Below are 18,431 nucleotides of genomic sequence, written 5' to 3' on the forward strand. Positions count from 1 at the left end.
TTATTTCTTCTTTATGCTTTTTCATAAGCTTAGAGGTCCTGACCTTACTTCCTGAGGGATGGAACCTCTATCCCTTGTGTTCCAGTTCTTTCTCTATCCCAAAAATGATGTGATCACCACCATTAGTACCATCTACCTTAGTGGTCAAAGTGAATTTTGATGATGGTGGTGGGAAACTGAGGCACTAGATGAAGAAGTAGAAGGGCACAGGGCCTTTGAAGCAGGGGCATATAATGCAAAGTTAGGTGGACAGGGAGTGAGATCCTATGGGGAGTTATTTGGACAGAGATTTTATACAAATGGTTCTTGGATTCAGTCCCATCAAAAAGTTGTCCTGGGGCTGTGAAGATTCCAGTCTTTGGGACCTCAGTTCCTGGGGATAGGAACATTTTAGAAGACAGCCTAGTACCGTTTGGGGTATAATTAGGGTGAAGGTGGGACATTTCCTTGTCATAAGTTAGTTGTTTGATGGAGACTCTTTGGGCAAATTTGTAAGGTTCAGCTTTCATTGAAATTCATTAGACTATTATTCACTGGGGATATTTTGTCAGACAACCATACATAAGCAGTATGTTGCAGGAATTTGGCTGCAAACATTGTTGCTACAAGGTCACTTAGAGAATTGTCAGGCTCCAATTTTGTACCTTCTCCAGCTTCCTACAAGAAAATCGTAGTTTTCTCTTGAGTGTATCCACTCAGTCTCTGGGGGAAACTATATCCTCTATCAATCTTGGAAAATCAAAAATAGAATTTTTTGAATTTTGAAGCTGAATAGGATCTTGAAAATCAATTAATATACTCCGTTAACATTTCCATTGATAGTGAAAATAAGGCTGCATTTAAGAACTCCCTCAAGTTTTTCAGCTGTTTCACATAGAGCAGTGTGGGTCCAGGGTCAAGTTTGCTAGGCACCCATGTGTTCATGCCTTGAGAAATAGGAGAATGGAAGGTTTATACATGTTTTAAATCCACAGTGACCAAGTGGGGAGCTGTAAGGAATGCTAAAATTGATTTTGGTTGTTTATTTTTCCTAAAAAGCCAATCTGGGTGTTCCACCAACTTTCTCCCTTTCTTGGTCATTTCCATAATAGAAGCTGGTGCTGCTACTGCTACTGCTGCTGCTGCTACTGCTGCTGCTACTTCTTTTAATTCTCATTGAATATTTTTAGTTACATATAACATTAGGATACATTTTGACATATTCACAAAAGCATGGAATATAATTTGCTCTAATTTAGACCCCAGCACTTCTTGCCGGCTTCTGCCCCCCCCCTCTACTGACCTTTCTGAAATTTATATATATATATATATGTAGTGTCTTGTTCATGATGGCGTGCTCATGTTATGTACATATGAAAGTTCAGTCAGATTTATACCACTGTTCTTCCCTGATCTGGTCCCTCCTTTCTCCTCCTCAATCTTCTTCATAACAATGGAGAATTCCTCAGCCATGAAGAAGAATGACATTATGATACTTCTTGGTAAGTGCATGGAACTGGAGAGTGTCATGCTAAGTAAAATAAGCCAGTCTATAATAGTCAAAGGTTGAGTGTTTTTTCTTTTCTTTTTTTTAATATTTATTTTTTTAACTATAGGTGGACACAATATCTTCATTTTATGTTTTTATGTGTGCTGAGGATCGAACCCAATGCCTCGCATATGGTAGTTGGGCACTCTACCTCTGAGCCACAGTCCCAGCCCCTGAATTGTTTTTTCTGATATGCAGAAACTAATCCAAAATAGGGCTGAGGTGGGGAGAAAAAAGAGAAAGAGAAAGAAAAAAATTGGGAAATCTATCAAAATAGAGGAAATATCAATAAGCTACATTTCTTTTTGATGAACTCAGGTTTTAAGTCTGCTTATTAGATACATTGTGAATGGAGCTGTGATCTGAAAGACCCAGGAAGAACTCAATTCTGCCCACCTGCCAAATACTTTCCACACCTGGACCCTGGATAAGTTGAATGAGGGATGGGCAAATACTCTGACATTTATCTCCTATTGCCAAATCTAAAACCAATTACTCCATATCTAGTTATAAATAATGAACATGAATGGATTGAGACATATATTTAAGCATGTTGGAACTTTTGATGGAAAACTGAATGAAAAAGTTTTCCTCCAATTTAAATTATAAAAATACTGAATATTTTTATATGCTGTATGTATAATTAAAATGTGTTTTTCCACTAAGAAAGAAGCTCTGTCAGAAAACTTAATTGCATTGATTTACTTCAAAACATGTAGAAGAAATAATCGCATTTAGAATGAGACTAAGCTCCCAGGTGACATGTAAATATCTCAAATCTTTTGAGAAATAAATGTTTATAATTTTATTTACAATGCTTAATGATTTGTATTGTATCCTAGCTAATGTTAATAAAGAAAAATGTGATGAAATGGTGAGATGGCATGCAGAAGTACAAAACTTTGTCTGTTTACTTAAATGTGTTCCTATTACTACTTCCTATATTCAAGGAAGATGTTAACTGTATAGTTTGTGACCAGAATCAAATTCCCTAGATACCAATTCTGACTTTGCTGAAACTTAATTCCTCTTTGAGATTTATTTCTGGCAATTTTCATAATGCATTCTTTGAAAGCTTTACAAAAAGTAGCACTAGATATTGTTATTCTCTCTTTTTTTTAATTTTTAATTTTTTTTATTGGTTGTTCACAACATTACAAAGCTCTTGACATATCATATTTCATACATTAGATTGAAGTGGGTTATGAACTGTTATTCTCTCTTAAGACCTAGTTCATTTGTGTGTGTGGACAGAGGGCACCTATATAGAAAATGTATTCTATAATTGAGTTTTAGCAGATTATAGATATCAATATAGTAGTCAAATTTGAATAAGATATAAGACTTTTTTATTATTTTATTATTTTTTCTACAAATTGTTAATTTGATACAATCTCATTTATTGATTCTTGATTTTACTTCTTGTGCTATAGGAGTCTTGTTGAGGAAATCGGTTCCTAAGCACACAAGATGGAGAGTTAGGCCTGCCTTTTCTTCTATTATGCACAGGGTCTCTGGTCTAATGTTTAAGTCCTTGAACCATGTTGAGTTGGGGTGAGAGATAGGGATTTAATTTCATTTTGCTACATATGGATTTCCAATTCTCCCAGCACTATTTGTTGAAGAGGCTATCTTTTCTTCAATGTATGTTTTTGGCGCCTTTTTCTAGTATGAGATAATTGTATTTCTGTGGGTTTGTCTCTGTATCTTCTATTATGTACCATTGGTCTGCATGTCTATTTTGGTGATAATACCATGCCATTTTTGTTATTATACCATTGTAGCATAATTTAAGGTCTGGCTGTGATGCCTCCTGCTTCATTCTTCTTGCCAAGAATTGCTTTGACTATGCTGGTTCTCTTTATTGTTCCAAATGAATTTAATAATTACTTTTTCTATTTCTATGAAGAATTTCATTGGAATTTTAATAGAAACTGCATTATATCTGTATCACACTTGTGGTAGTATGGCCATTTTGACAGTGTTAATTCTGCCTAAGAGCTTTCCATTTTCTAAGGTCTTCTTTAATTTCTTTCTTTACTATTCTGTAGTTTTCATTGTAGACATCTTTCAACTCTTTTGTTAGATTAACTCTAAAGTATTTTATTTTATTTTTTGAGGCTATTGTGAATGGGGTAGTTTCCCTAATTTCTCTTTTAGTGGATTCATCACTGATGTGTAGGAACACATTTAATTTATGAGTGTCAATTTGATATTGTGCTACTTTTCTTAATTTGTTTATTAGTTCTAGAAGTTTTCTGGTGAAAATTTTTAGATATTCTAAATATAGAATCATATCATCAATAAATAGTGATAGTGTGAGTTCTTCTTTTCCTAATTGTATCCCTTTAATTTCTTTATTCTGTCTAATTTCTCTGGCTAGTGTTTCAAGGATGATGTTGAATATAAATGGTAAAAAAAGGGACATCCTTGTCTTGTTCCAGTTCTTAAACAGAATGCTTTCAATTGCTCTACAGTTAGAATGATCTTGGCTTTGGGCTTAGCATAGATAACTTTTATGAAGTTGAAGTATGTTACTACTATCCCTCATTTTTCTAGTGTTTTGAACATGAAATGGTGCTGTATTTTGTCAAATGCTTTTTACTGCATCTATTGAGATGATCATATGATTCTTATCTTTAAGTCTGTTGATGTGATAAATTACATTTATTGATTTCCATATGAGGAACCAACCTTGCATCCCCAGGATGTACCCCAGTTGATCGTGGTACACTATCTTTTTAATATGTTTTTGTATGCAACTTGCCCAAATTTTATTGAGGATATTTGTATCTATGTTCATCAGGGATATTGATCTGAAAATTTCTTTCCTTGATGTTCTTTGTCTGATTTTGGTATCAGGGTGATACTAGCCTCATAGAATGAGTTTGGAAGAGTTCCTTCCTTTTCTATTTCATTGAATAATTTGAGAAATATTGGTGTTAATTCTTCTTTGAATATCTTGTAGAAAGTGGCTGAGCATCTATTTGGTCCCAGGCTTTTCTTAATTAATAGGCTTTTAATGGCATCTTCTATTTCATTGCTTGAAATTGATCTTTTTATGTATGTCCTCTTGATTCAGTTTGGGTAGGTCATGTCTCTAGAAATTAGTTGATGTCTGCGAGCTTTTTTGTTTTACTGTAGTATAAATCTTCAACATAGTTTCTGATTGTCTTCTGTATTTCAGAAGTGTCTGTTATGATATTTCTTTTTCATCATGAATTTTAGTAATTTGAGTTTTCTGTCTTTAGTAACACAGGCAAGGGCTTATCAATTTTATTTTTACAAAGGTCCAACTTTTTGTGCTGTCAATTTTTGAATTGTTTCTATTGATCCAATTTCATGGATTTTAGCTCTGATTTTAATTATTTCCTATCTTCTTCTGCTTTTGGTGTTCATTTTTTAAATTTTTCTAGGGTTTTGAGATATAATGTTAGGTTATTTATTTGTTGATTATTTTTCCTCTTTTAAGGAATAAGCTCAATGCAATGAACATTTATATTAGCACTGCCATCATAGTGTCCCAGAGATTTTGATATGTTGTATCAGTGTTTCCATTTACCTCTAAGAATTATATTTTCTCCTCTCTGATGTCTTCTGCTATCCACTGTTCATTTAATAGTGTATTATTTAGTCTCCAGGTGTTGAAGTAGCTTCTAATTTTTATTTTATCTTTGATTTCTAATTTCATTTCATTATGATGTGATAGAATGTAGAATACTATCTCTATTTTTTGTAATTGCTAAGAATTTCTTTGTGGCATCAAATGGTCTATTTTAGAGAAGGATCCATATGCTGCAGAGAAGTAAGTGTATTAGCTCCTTGATGAATGAAATACTTTATATATCTTTTAAGTATAAATTATTGATTTTTTATTGAGTTATATAGTTTCTTTGTTTAGTTTTTGTATGGTGTATATCCTATAAAATTATAGGAGAGGTGTATTAAAGTCAACCAGTATTATTTTGTTGTGGTCCTTTTGATTCTTGAAATTGAGAAAAGCTTGTTTAATATACATAGATACTCCATTTGGGGGGGGCACAAATATTTACAATTGTTGTGTCTTGTTGAGTATGATTCACCTAAGCAGTACAAATTGTCCTTCTTTGCTCTTTCTGATTAACTATGGCTTGAAGTCCACTTTATCTGCTATGAGGACAGAAACCCCTGCATATTTATTCAATCCATGTGGATGATATGTTTTTTTCCCATCTTTTCACCTTCATTTTGTGGGTGGCTTTGCCTACAAGGTAAGTCTCTTGGAGACAGTATATTGTTGGGTCTTGTTTTTTAATCCAATCTGCTAGTTTATGTCTTTTGATTGATAAGTTTAACTCATTAATGTTCAAGGTTATTATTGAGATATTATTTGTGTTCCCAGTCATTTTGATTTATTTCTAGTTTTTAATTTGAATTAGTTTCTTCTTTGATCAGCTATTCCTTTAGTTCCTCCCTTCTCTGGTTTTCTTTTTTTATTTCATCTTCATGGAATATTTTGTTGAGAATATTCTGAAGTGTTGGTTTTCTGGTTGCAAATTCTTTTAATTTTTGTTTACCTGGGAAGGCTTTTATTTCCTTGTCAAATCTGAAGCTTAATTTTGCTGAATATGGTATTCTTGGTTGGCATCTCTTTTATTTCAGAGCTTGGTATATGTTGTTCTAGGACCTCCTAGCTTGGAGGGTCTGGGTTGAAAAATCTGCTGAGATCCAAATTGGTTTCCCTCTATATGTAATCGATACTTTTCTTTTGGGGTCTTTAAAATTCTATTCTTATTCTGTATGCTAAGCATTTTCACTATAATGTGCCTTGGTGTGGATATGTTGTAATTTTGTACATTATGTGTCCTGTGAGCCTCTTGTATTTGATTTTACATTTCATTCTTCAGGTTTGGGAAATTTTCTGATATTATTTCTTTGAAAAGATTGTGCATTCTTTTGCTTTGTACCTCCGTGATTTCATCTATCTTAATAAATCATAAATTTGTTTTTTTCATGTTATCCCATAATTCTTGGAATTTCTGTTCATGGTTTCTTAACATCTTCACTGCGTGGTTGCCTTTATTTTCAAGATTATATATTTTGTCTTCATTGTTTGAGGCCTTTATTTTCAAGATTATATATTTTGTCTTTATTGTTTGAGGTTCTGTCTTTGAAGTGATTTAATCTGTTAGTGATACTTTCTATTGAATTTGGTTTATTATTCATTTTCAAGGATTTCAGTTTTTTTTTCCCAGAATCTCTGCCTCTTTATTGGAGTAATCTTTTGCTGCCTACATTTGCTCTCTTATATAATCCTTTACTTTGCAGATCATTTGAACTATGTACATTCTGAACTCCTTCTCTGACATTTCTTCTATTGTGCTATCAGTGGATTCTATTATTGTAGCATCTTGGTTTGTTTGGGGCACGTTTTCCCTTGTTTTTTTTTTTTCATTTTGTTCATTTTTCTTGCCTTCTAGCAGTCTATCCTACAGACTTACAGTGTCTCTGAAGGTTTCCAATACCTTGCCTTTAAGGGGGAGATCAATATTAATAGCACTCCATGCAAACACTATGCAGCCTTAAGCCAGATAACTTGTATTAAGATGTTTACAGTTTAGCAATAAACAGAAATTATGTGTTTGATTATTATCGACAATATAAACAGTAGGTTTGCAAAAGGGTCTACAGTTACTAATGATGGACAAAGAGAGAATTGGGGGGAGGTAGGATGTGGTGTTTTTGAGGTAGGCAGTGAGAATATAGAGGTATTAGATTATAGGAAGAATGATAGAGGAATCAAAAGTGGTTGGCTGTTAGCAAGAGAAAAGAGAGACTAGGGTAAACAGATAACTGAGAGGAAAATATAGAGAAAGAGTAAAATTAATTAATTAATTAATTAATTAAAAATTAAAAATAAAAAAATTGGAAAACATTAAAAAGAAAAAAAACATGAAATAAAAGAACATACAACTGTAGTATACAAACTGTATGTACTACAAACTGTAGTATACTATTCAGACATTCCAGTCTTCAGTAGTCTGAGGCTCTTGATGCCTGATCCTGATCTACACAGTACAGAACAGCTCTCCCTGGCAGTTACACAGGATCCTGATGCTCAGCCCTCGGACTTCCAGAGAGAGAGGTTACTGACTGGGAAGTCAAAGATTCAGGGTGGGAGAGACAGTTTAGAGATTATAGATCAGGAATTGTAGGTCCACAGGCAATGTAAGGGGCTAAGACCTCTACAGCAAGTTTGTGGCTATTAGCACCCCTAGCAAGGAGAACTCAGGTGTAACCAAGCCTGCAGGGAACTTGGTGATGGTCTTCCATGCCCTGGCTGTTATCCCTAGATGAAAGCAGGAACTCACACTGGCAGCAGTGGCAGAGGCAACCCGTAGGTACCTTCATGTTGCATTTCCAGGCCCTGGCCAGTGTCCCAAGATGGAAGCTGCTCTTACTAAAGATGTTGATAGCAGCTGCGGAGGTAATCCACTATGGACACTACCACTTTCAGAGATGAGGCAGTGAGGGCAGGCCATGTAGTTGCCATGGGCAGCCTGTTTAAGAATGCAGCTCTGTGATGTGCACTGACACCACCTATAACAGCACACAATGCAAAAAAACACATACCCTTAAATCAAACAGCGCCTATGAAGGAGTCTACAGTTTTATTGTAATAATAATAAATTATGTGATCAATTTTTGTCTGTAGTATATAAAGTACATTTGCAAAAGGATTTACAATTTCAAATGGTGGACAAAGAGAACAGAAGTGGTGTAGGATTTGATGTTTATGACTAAAAAGGAAAAAAGAAGTTTAGGAGGAGTGAAAGAGGGATTAATAGATGTTGGCTGTTAGCAAGAGTAAAGAGAATCCAGGGAAATGTAAGAGGAAAAATATAGATGATCTGAAAAAATTAAAAAGAAAAAGAAAAAGTAAAAATTAAAGACTACCCAACAAAATGGTAATACAGTATTCACACACCCCCAGTCTTCAATAAACTGATGTATGAAAAAAATATAAAATATATTAGTTTCAAAAATGGTAGAAATGTGAAAGAAAAAAAGAAAAAGAAATGTAAAAATAATCTCTATGAAAAAAATCGAAAATTTGTTTCTATTGGAGATCAAAAGTTTCTCAGATTACCTTCTCAACATATACATGAGGTTGTCTGGTATATGATGCTAGCTCCACCTTCAGGATGGGTGGGATTGCTAGGGTGAGAGGGTTCATCATGGAGGTGGAACCACTGGAGGCAAGGTGTAGGCTTAAGTATGGTTTGTTCTCTTTGCTGGGTGCCAATTGGCTGGAGATTTTACCTCATCATACCTCCAGGGCCCAACTGTTGCAGGTATATATTGCAAGACTGCAGTCAGGAATCCTCTTTGGATTCCGCTTGGTTGGTGTAGGAGCCTGTTCATAGTACACTGCTTCACCCGTGGACCTGAGAATTCCTGTTTTCTGATTCAGTTTCAGAGCTCAATCTCTCCTTATTCCTGCCTTTGGAATTCTCGGTCAGGTGCTTCTCTCTCTGGTCCTGGAAGCAGCCATATTGGAAGCGGAGGAGGAAGCCAGGTGCATTTCCATGACCATTATTCTTCCTGTGTAAACCTCTCTCTATGCTTGATTTTCTCCTGGTCACTTAGGCACACACTCTGTCATGCAGTGTGGGTTTGCTGGGCTTGTTTTCTGGGCCAGACAGGGCTCTGCCAGCACTTGGCTTTAGTAGCTGTCCACATAGTGCTGCACTGCCTAGGCTGCAACACAATGCTTCTCTGCATAGCAAGGGAAAAATGGCTACTTCCTTCCTGCTCATTGATACTGACAGCTTACTCTTGTTTCAGGCAGTGACTCTGATCTCTAAACTCTGTGTACCCCAACTCACCTCAGTCTTCCTGAGAATGAGAGTTCCTTTAATTCCTTTATTGCTTTACTGTGTTCATGCAAGGTCTGCTCTGGCTCTTGCTTCCAGCCGCTCCCCTACCGAGGCTCTGGGGCTGGAGATTTTCTTGTTTTATTATATTTACTATTTCCCTTGTTTTATTATATCTGCTCTCCTGGGTCCCCAATCAAATTACACATGACTCAACCACAAGGGGTTCTGTGGCAGAAGACTTCTGGACCTGTGCCAGGAGCCACCCCAACCTTGTTCCAAAATTGGAGAGGAGAATGGTCTGGGCTGGAACTGCACAGCAACATCCCTCCCCCCCAAGCTCCTCCATTACTGGGGCCAGGGACTGTCCTGGGAGGGCAACTGATGGAGATGGGCTTTGGCCACTCTTGCCCATGTGCCTTGCTGTTTTGAGTGTCCAATATTAAATTCCAGTAAAGTCTCCCCAAATTCTTGATCATTCACCCACTTTGCTTAAAAGGTGCCAGTTTGCCTTTCTTGGTTCAAACCAGAGAGCCACCATGGAAGCAAACCCTCTACTTCGCCATCTTGTCACTATCCTCGACATTTTCTTATTCTTAAGATGTTTTTTAAAAGTAAGATTTTTTTTTAAAGAAAAAATTCCACTTTTCATTATTAACTTATGTTTAAGATATTAGACATATTGTGTATAAAATTAAATATGGTTTCTAAATCATATTTTTAAAATATTTTTTTCAATTTTTCTTATCATGGGTAGGTTTTAAACTGTGTAAGACCATGAGCTGTGTAATTTTTTTGTCCTTTTTCATTGAAGTGTTATCTTACTGATTGTTTTCTTTAACTTCATGTTTTATTGCCAAATAAGCATAGTTTTAAATTGGTGCCTAATGTTTAATTGAGTAAACCAAAATTACCTTAGCAATTATAACATTAGCTCATATGCTACATCAAATATATTTGTAATTAAAAAATAATAAATTTACAATGTTGAAAAGAGGACGAAGAGCATAATAGTTACTTCTGATACACTTAAAATTTGAACATTATTAATTAAAGGGAATTATTTAAGAATACAAAAAGTTTGAGGATTGAGCTACATTTTAGCATTATAATAAAAAGTCAGTTTGTTTTTAATGTATTTATTGCTGCAATAAATAATGCCCTCTATTAATTTGAATGCCAGAAAAATGTCTGCTATTATTTGATAAAAATCAAGGAATTATTACAAAAATATGTTATATAACATTAAATATTCTACTTATGAATAAATTATAATTTTAAAGGTTTACTTTTGAAATTTATATATTTGTACTATTGATTACCAGAATGAGGACTGACTACATTATGTAGACACCAGTTACTTGTTTAAAATAAATATTTTAACATCTTCTTCTGTTAATCTTTATCAGTGTATATAATACTTGGATATTATCTATCTTATTCTTCCAAAAATATTGACAGGTACCAGCATGTCCACTGAGATTTCTAGTATATTAGTTTTGGATAAACCTTATCTCATTAAATGAAAGAGAGTTGAATTAAGAGTGAGAATTCGCAAATTGCATAGCTTTGAGCAATAATCACATGTTCAACTCTGATCCTTGGATTTTTCTGATTCTGGAAAAAAAATCAGTGACTTTAGAAACTATTAAACTGAGATACTCCACATTTAATTAATTAATTTTAATTCAGTTTTTTGATATTTTCTATAAAATTAATATTTTTAATCTACTGAAACTTGGAATTTCTGTTTTTCATTTCAGATAATATTTATTATTTAGTTATGATTTTATTTAAAAAAATTCTACTAAGGAAAAAGCACTGTTGGGCTTTTCCTTAATCTTTGAGTGTTCTTTATAGAGAAGGTTAACTCTTGTTGTGAGTATATTGAAAAATATGCTATGATTAAAATCATAAAGCTATATACATCACTATATCCTTTTTTAAAAATTTATTCTTTAGTTGTAGTTGGACACAATACCTTTATTTATCTTTATATGGTACTGAGGATTGAACTCAGGGCTTCATATGTGTTAGGCGAGCACTGTACCATAGAGCCACAAACTCAGCCCATACATCACTATATCTTTTGAAGTAAACAAGAAGCATCTACTTATTTTATAAAATAATTCATAATTATGATAACATTATGAAGTAGGTGGACTACATTTTGAGTCTGGTCCTCAGTTCAGCTGTATTATTTCCAAGAAAGTTTGATTGCACAGGCTTGAGTAGTCAGGTTCTCTTCATGGAAGATTTGGGTTCACACATTAAAAGAAGAAAGAATCTGTGCAACAGAGGAGAGTGGGGTGGCTCGATGAGAACCCCATCCTGGAGAATGCATCAGTAGTCACAGGACAAGCAGGAAAGCAGTAGACAAAACCAGAGTGGTGGGAACATTACAACATTGTGGAAAAAATCCTCAGGTAAATGAGCAGGGATATTACAGGGCCTGTTTAGTTGCTCATGGCCCAAATGGGAGATAAGATATATAGTCAAGGAAGGAGACTTTATTTGAAAAGCTAGTTGGTTAAAAAGATAGAAGTTTCTTACTCAAAGTCCATCTTTCTGGGAAACTAATTCAGGAGTGGTTTATTTCGACACTTAGTGGGTATTGCCAGAATGGCAGGCACCTTTTTCAGAGTTGGTGTGCCAGATGATGCATATCTACCTGATCCTAGTAGTTCCCAGCTGGTTTCCAGTTCTGCAATTTTCAAGAACAATGATCAATATTTCCATCAATGCTGAGCTTCAGGCATAGAATAAATCTACATATTTTGACTTGATTCAGTGGCTAAACACCAAAGCCTTTTGAGCTAAATGAGGCATGATGAAAAAAATAGTAAAGAAAGAGCCAGCAGGGTGAGAAGAGGGCAGTGATGTGACTTGAGTAACCCAGGAGGGAAAGGAAGAAAGAGCCGGGTTCTAGAGGTGGTAGGCCAAGGGCATACACCTGTGCATGTCAGGAGCATTACCTTGATGACTTTGAGGTGTGAACTCGTTGTCTTTTGGGCTCTGTGGGAGGAATTTGTTGTGCTGATTTTAAAGTAAGTCCAGGCAGGTGCAGTGTAATTCCAGTAATTCCAGTGTAATGCCTATAATTCTAGCTTCTGAGGAGGCTGGGGCTGGAGGATTATAAATTAAAAGCCAATCTTGGCAATTTTGTGAGACCCTGTCTGAAAATTAAAAAAGGGCTGTAGATGTGGCTCACTGTTTAAACACCATTGGATTGAATTCCCTGTACCCCCCCCCACACAAACAATAAAGTGCAATGTTTAGTACATAAGCTACATGTGGCTACTTTGGTTTTCTTCATCTAGAGTTATTGCTTAAATGGTAATAAACTTAGTGGAATGTAGGATCTTTTAAAGTGCAGTGCAAGGTTCACTTAGCTAATCACAGATACTGGTATTGTAGGGAAACAAGTTGTGTGTGGGCGGAGGGGTTAACATGTATAATCTGAAATTTTTTTGAACAATTTTTTTCTACCAGTTTATTATAATCTCTTGTTTATTTTTGTAGCTATTAAGGAGGGCTCAGAGTATAATTATGAAATAAATAACTTTTATTTTCCCTCTGCCCATTAGTACTTAAAATGACATGCATTATGAGGTTCTGCTACTTTGAACAGAATGTGAACATAAATCAAATATGTAAAAGGAAGAAGAAAAGTACAAAAATTATAATGTCTGATATAATTTTATTCTAAACCAAATGCAACCTGGGAGTTTGAAAGACCCACAACTCTACAACATCATTTGATAGTGAATTTTGGGAATTAATAGTCTAAGAGCAGGTAATGCGTGGTGACACTTGGGTACGAATGAAAAAAAGCATATTATCAGAAACTGAGTGCCAAGAACCTCTGCTTCTGTTCAAAACTTACCAAGCAAAATCAATCATTTGAGAGAGGACTCACCAAGCCAGTGTAAGTGCTATATAGAGTCACTCTCTAAGCCACCTTTAACCTTTTTCTGGCTTCACTCTTATCTATGGCCATGGCTACTCAATAAATTTTAGCGGAGACAAATAAAAACAGTCACTGTTTGAGTCAGATCTTTCACTGCTGTGATTAAAAGATCTGACTAGAACAGCTGTAAGGAGAAAAGTTTATTTGAGGGCTTACGGTCTCAGAGGTCTCAGTCCATAGAAGGCTGGCTCTATTTCTTTGAGCTTGAAATGAGGTTAACATCATGGAGAAGTGTGTGGCAGAAAGAAGCAGTTCACATCCTGACGATCAAGAAGCAGAGAGAGACTCCACCCTCTAGATACAAATATATACACCAAAGCCTCACTCCAATTCACACCTTCTCCAGCCACACCTTACCACTTTAGTTAATCCCATCGTTAACTCACTGATTAGGCTGAGGCTATAATCCTGTCATTACTCCTCCAAAGCTTGTTGCATTATCTCACATGTGAGCTTTTGGAGGACACTACATTTAAAACCTAACACTCACTTCAGTTGCTATAGACACTGACACAGCCCTCTGAACTCTATTATTCTGTCTTGGAACCTTTGCACAGTAATCTGCACTGACTTGGCCAGTAAAGTTTTCTTACAAGTTTTTTCACAGTAATCTACCTGTTGGTCAGAGAGTGGCCATAAAGGGCTTCCTGGGGGACATTCACAAATCCATCTTCATGGTTTAGACAAAATTGTGATAACAACTAGAAACAATTTGATGTGCACTCATCTTCAAGGAAATTATTTTGTGAATCTTTATTCATGAGAATTATATGAGATAATATGGTTTTCAAAGAATGTGTTTTAACTACATGTCATGATAATGGTTTGATATTTGTGTTTCCTCATTTTATGGCAGCTTTGGTATATCCACTTGTTTTGTGTTTTATTGACTTATTCTCATTATTACTGTGCTGTTTATTAAATAATAGAGGATTGTTCTGTGGGTACAAATTGTCCCTGAAAACGAATATTACTTTAGAAACTTTAACAATATTTTTAGACATAGAGCAAATGAATGTTAATAAGTTTGTAGTGTTTAATTTCATTTAATATGTTATGAGTTAGAAAAGTTACATAATTGAGCACTGACTATATCCAACATAGAGTTGTTTCTTTAGTTTTTCAATTCTTTTTACAAAAGCAAAATATCTTGAAGAATTTTGTGGTCTTGAAACTTTCATGAATTGAATGAGCATGTTAATATGATATTATACTTTATATTTTGCTTATTGGCCTTTGCCCATTAATTTCCAGCTGACTTCCATAGCAGTTGACACATTGTTGTTCTGGGAACACATTGTTGTTAACGGTTGGAAGATACATAATACAGCAAAAAATAAGTGGTTTGTGTGCATGGCAAAAGCACCTGAAGAAAAGCATGAGAAGTTTGAAGCTATTTTGAAAGAAAGAGAACGACAAAAGGTGAGTATATGAATTAGGCCCTGTGATTCTTTGTTTGTTTGTTTGTGTGAAGATTGTAACTTGGCACTAGAGTAGATAACTGGAAAAAGTTATGAGAATGTGGACTGACAAATAATATTCACTTTGATTTGCTGTGTGATATAAGGTCTGCCCTAAAATATTATTGTTAAATATACAAAAGGGAAACTTTTTATAAAGTTAGCAACATAATTATAGATGACAATAATTCACAATACTGACAATGTTTTAGTTTCACTTATTTTAACAGTTATTCTGTTACTGGGCACATTGTTCTTGCTGCCTCCAAAAGCAGAACAAAAAGTCTTCCTTTAAGCAGACTTCATTAATGTATCATAGTGAGGGCTGTGGATGTAGCTGACTGAGTGTTAGAGCACTTGCCTAACATGTGTGAGATCATGGGTTTGATCCCCAGAATTTAAAAAAAATATACATAGATATAGATACTTTATTTATATGTATAGATAAAAAGAAATATAGAAAGAGATATGTAGTAGTGTCATAGGATCTTTCTGCATATTTAGGACCTCTCTGTATATTTAATAGTGTAATGAAAATCCTTTGATCAAACATGTTAGTTTTCTAGTTGTAAATTGAGTTCGTGTGTGTGTGTGTGTGTGTGTGTGTGTGTGTGTAAATTTGAGATATTCTCAGCATGTCATTGAATATCAGGGAATTTAACCAGTAAAAAATTTGTTCAATTAGTTGTTCTAGGTAAAATTTGTTTATGCTTTTAGAAATATTTTCAAAAGATATTTGACCTGGCAACATCCACTCCTGTGAAGCTTATTGACAAGCAAACATGTGCAATTCAGCTCAGAAATAGAAATACTTGTATTTTTTACCAATTGATTTCTTAATTCTTAGCAATCATGACACTGCTGATTACCCTTCCTAAGATTTGGGAACAAAACTACTCTTGGTAATGAAATTTTAAGACAAAAGAGCTTTCTTCTATCTTCAGGTGTTTCCCCTTGAATATACAAAGTTTCAACTTTAATATATTTGTAGTTTACATCTGTATAAGAATTTGCAAAGCATTTTTAAACCCTTATTTTTTTGATTGATCACGGATGAAGAATCTGACAGAAAAATTTATAAGTTATAGATGCATAACTGACTCCTAAGATTTGTTGAATCTAGCACTTTGTTCAATCTAGCAATTTTTCAAGTAGAAAAGCAAATAAATTCAAAGGAGAACTGAATTTCTCAAGTTGAAACTTTAAATTTTTTTAGGAAAAACTTTGTCTTAAGATACCCAAGATAAAATATTGAAAGCAAAAGAGTGAAAAAAAATAAAAAGCACATTTTATAAAATAGGGAAATTGTACAATTTTCCAGGCTCTGATCTTGTGGTATTATTCATGATTTTTGGTAATTGTTAAAGGCTACTGTATTGGAAAAAAATAAATTTTAGTAGAAATTTTTGTAGCTTAGAAGATAAAAATAATTGAAATATTTCTTATTACAGTCCTTCCTCTGGCCTGTCTGCTGATTAAGTGTTGCTGGTCCCAACATTTTATCTTTGGCAGTAGCTTCTAAATAGATTTATTCCTTGGGTTATCTATTCCAAGTAGATTAACTTCCACATTACACTGCCAATTTCCCAATTTTCATGTCCAGCCTTTGTCCTCTGTCCCAAACTCTGTACTTGTGCATTCTGTTGACCCCAGATTCCACTCAACACTCTAGCACTGATGGATCCTTATTGCTTGCGTGTTTCTGGCCAGAAGCATCCCCATCTACTTCCTCTCATCAAACCCTGGAATATCCTGATTTCTTCTCTCTCCTTTCACCTGCATTTGATCAGTTGCTGTGACCTATCATGACCACCCCCCATCTAATTCTCTATTTCATCTTTCTTGCCCTAGAACCCTTATTGTTTGCAGGGTCTTATTATTGCTCAAACTTTCACAGTTTCCACCAAATGGTATCTGTATTAGTCAGCTTTTTTTAGCCATGACCAAAATACCCTACAAGAACAACTTGAAGAAGAGAAAAAGTTTATTTTGGGCTCATGGTTTCAGAGATTCAGTCCATGGTCAGCCAGTTCTGTTGCTTTCAGCCTAAAGTGAGGCAGACTATCATGGTGAAAAGGTGTAGCAGAGGAAAGTTGCTCAGCTCATGTTAGCTGGAAGGAGGGGGGAAGAGAGAGAGGGGGGGGAGGGAGGGAGGGAGAAGGAGAATGAGAATGAATATGAATGAATGAGAATCAGACAGAGACAGAACTGAAGAATCAAAGATAAGTTATAGGCTTTGAGGACAACAACCTCAATGACCTACTTCCTCCAGCAATGGTCCCTGTATATAGTTACCACCCAGTAGTTCATTCATATTATGAATCCATCAACTGAGTTAATCCACTGATGAGGTTACAGCTGTCATGATCCAGCCTTTTCTTAAAATTCCCATCTCTGCATCTTGCTGCATTGGGGAACATGCTTTGAACACATGGTGCTTTGCGGGAGAGATTCCAGATTTAAGTCATATAACATTCTTCCACTTTGTAAATCCTAACCCCCTTCAGTTTTTTTCTCCACATTGTCCTCTTAACTTTGTTTTCAAAACAACAGAACTTTATTTCCTATGCTATACTGCCTTTTCTTTCCAGATGTTTCCCCCTCTTCTAACTTGAAACCATAAGCACCCTCCCTAACCCACCAGCACATCTCCTGCCTTCTTGCGTAAAACCTAGGACTCTAAGGCCTCTGTGTTGCTTGACTTTAGTTAGTTCTTGCAAATCCTTTGTGTAAAAATACCTATTTGTAGTGGTGCTCTTAAATATGGCCCTACTGTGAAAGATTTCTCAACATTTTCCAGGTAGAGATGTGGTACCCTGAATATTTCTTTATTTTATCAAACTTTCCCTTCACAGGGATGCCTAGGACCACCATGCTGGTAATGCTCCTCTTATCTGTTGCTCTCACTCCACTGGCTAAATTGTGTTCATTTAGGGTATGATTGTACAAAGGCGCTCTGTTCTCTGGGAATCTTGTCCTGATTATCTATCTAGCATATCATGAACTTCTTGAAAACCATGCCTAATCATAAGAGCTCTGTATCTATACACTCTGACCCATAGTAGACACATAATAAATGCTTCTTTAATGAAAGCATAATCTAATGAATGAAGAGATTTTTTTTTCAATTACATGTCCTTTGTCTCATTTTTGATAGGTCTAAAACTAGGAATGGAGCAAGACACCTGAGTAATGATCTCTGAACAGGGTGAGAAACTTTATAAAATCATGTGAAAACAAGGAAATCTGATGAAAGACAGATAAAGGAAATTGAATATGTTCCCTAAATGCTTCCTTGGAAGGTAGGGTTGGTAATCTAGGTGCATATACTTCTTTATGTTTACCCTCTCACATGTTAACTTTAATTATTTTTTTATAGTTTTTTAAAATATATTTTTTTATTTTTTAAAAGTAAATCGTACATTACAGGAAAAAAAAAAACACAAGCAAAAAACAAAGCCATCCAATCACAAGAAGCTTAGTTGGACGTGTCCCTCTAGGTTGTATGCATATATACACAATATCCCATTTTGATTAAGATTGTGGTGTGTATTATGCTTTTCCACACATCATGAATATTCACCAATTCAAAATTCCAAAGCTACATGAGTATTTTT

This window comes from Ictidomys tridecemlineatus, unplaced genomic scaffold (assembly GCF_052094955.1).
Source record: "Ictidomys tridecemlineatus isolate mIctTri1 unplaced genomic scaffold, mIctTri1.hap1 Scaffold_69, whole genome shotgun sequence".
Classification (NCBI taxonomy): domain Eukaryota; kingdom Metazoa; phylum Chordata; class Mammalia; order Rodentia; family Sciuridae; genus Ictidomys; species Ictidomys tridecemlineatus.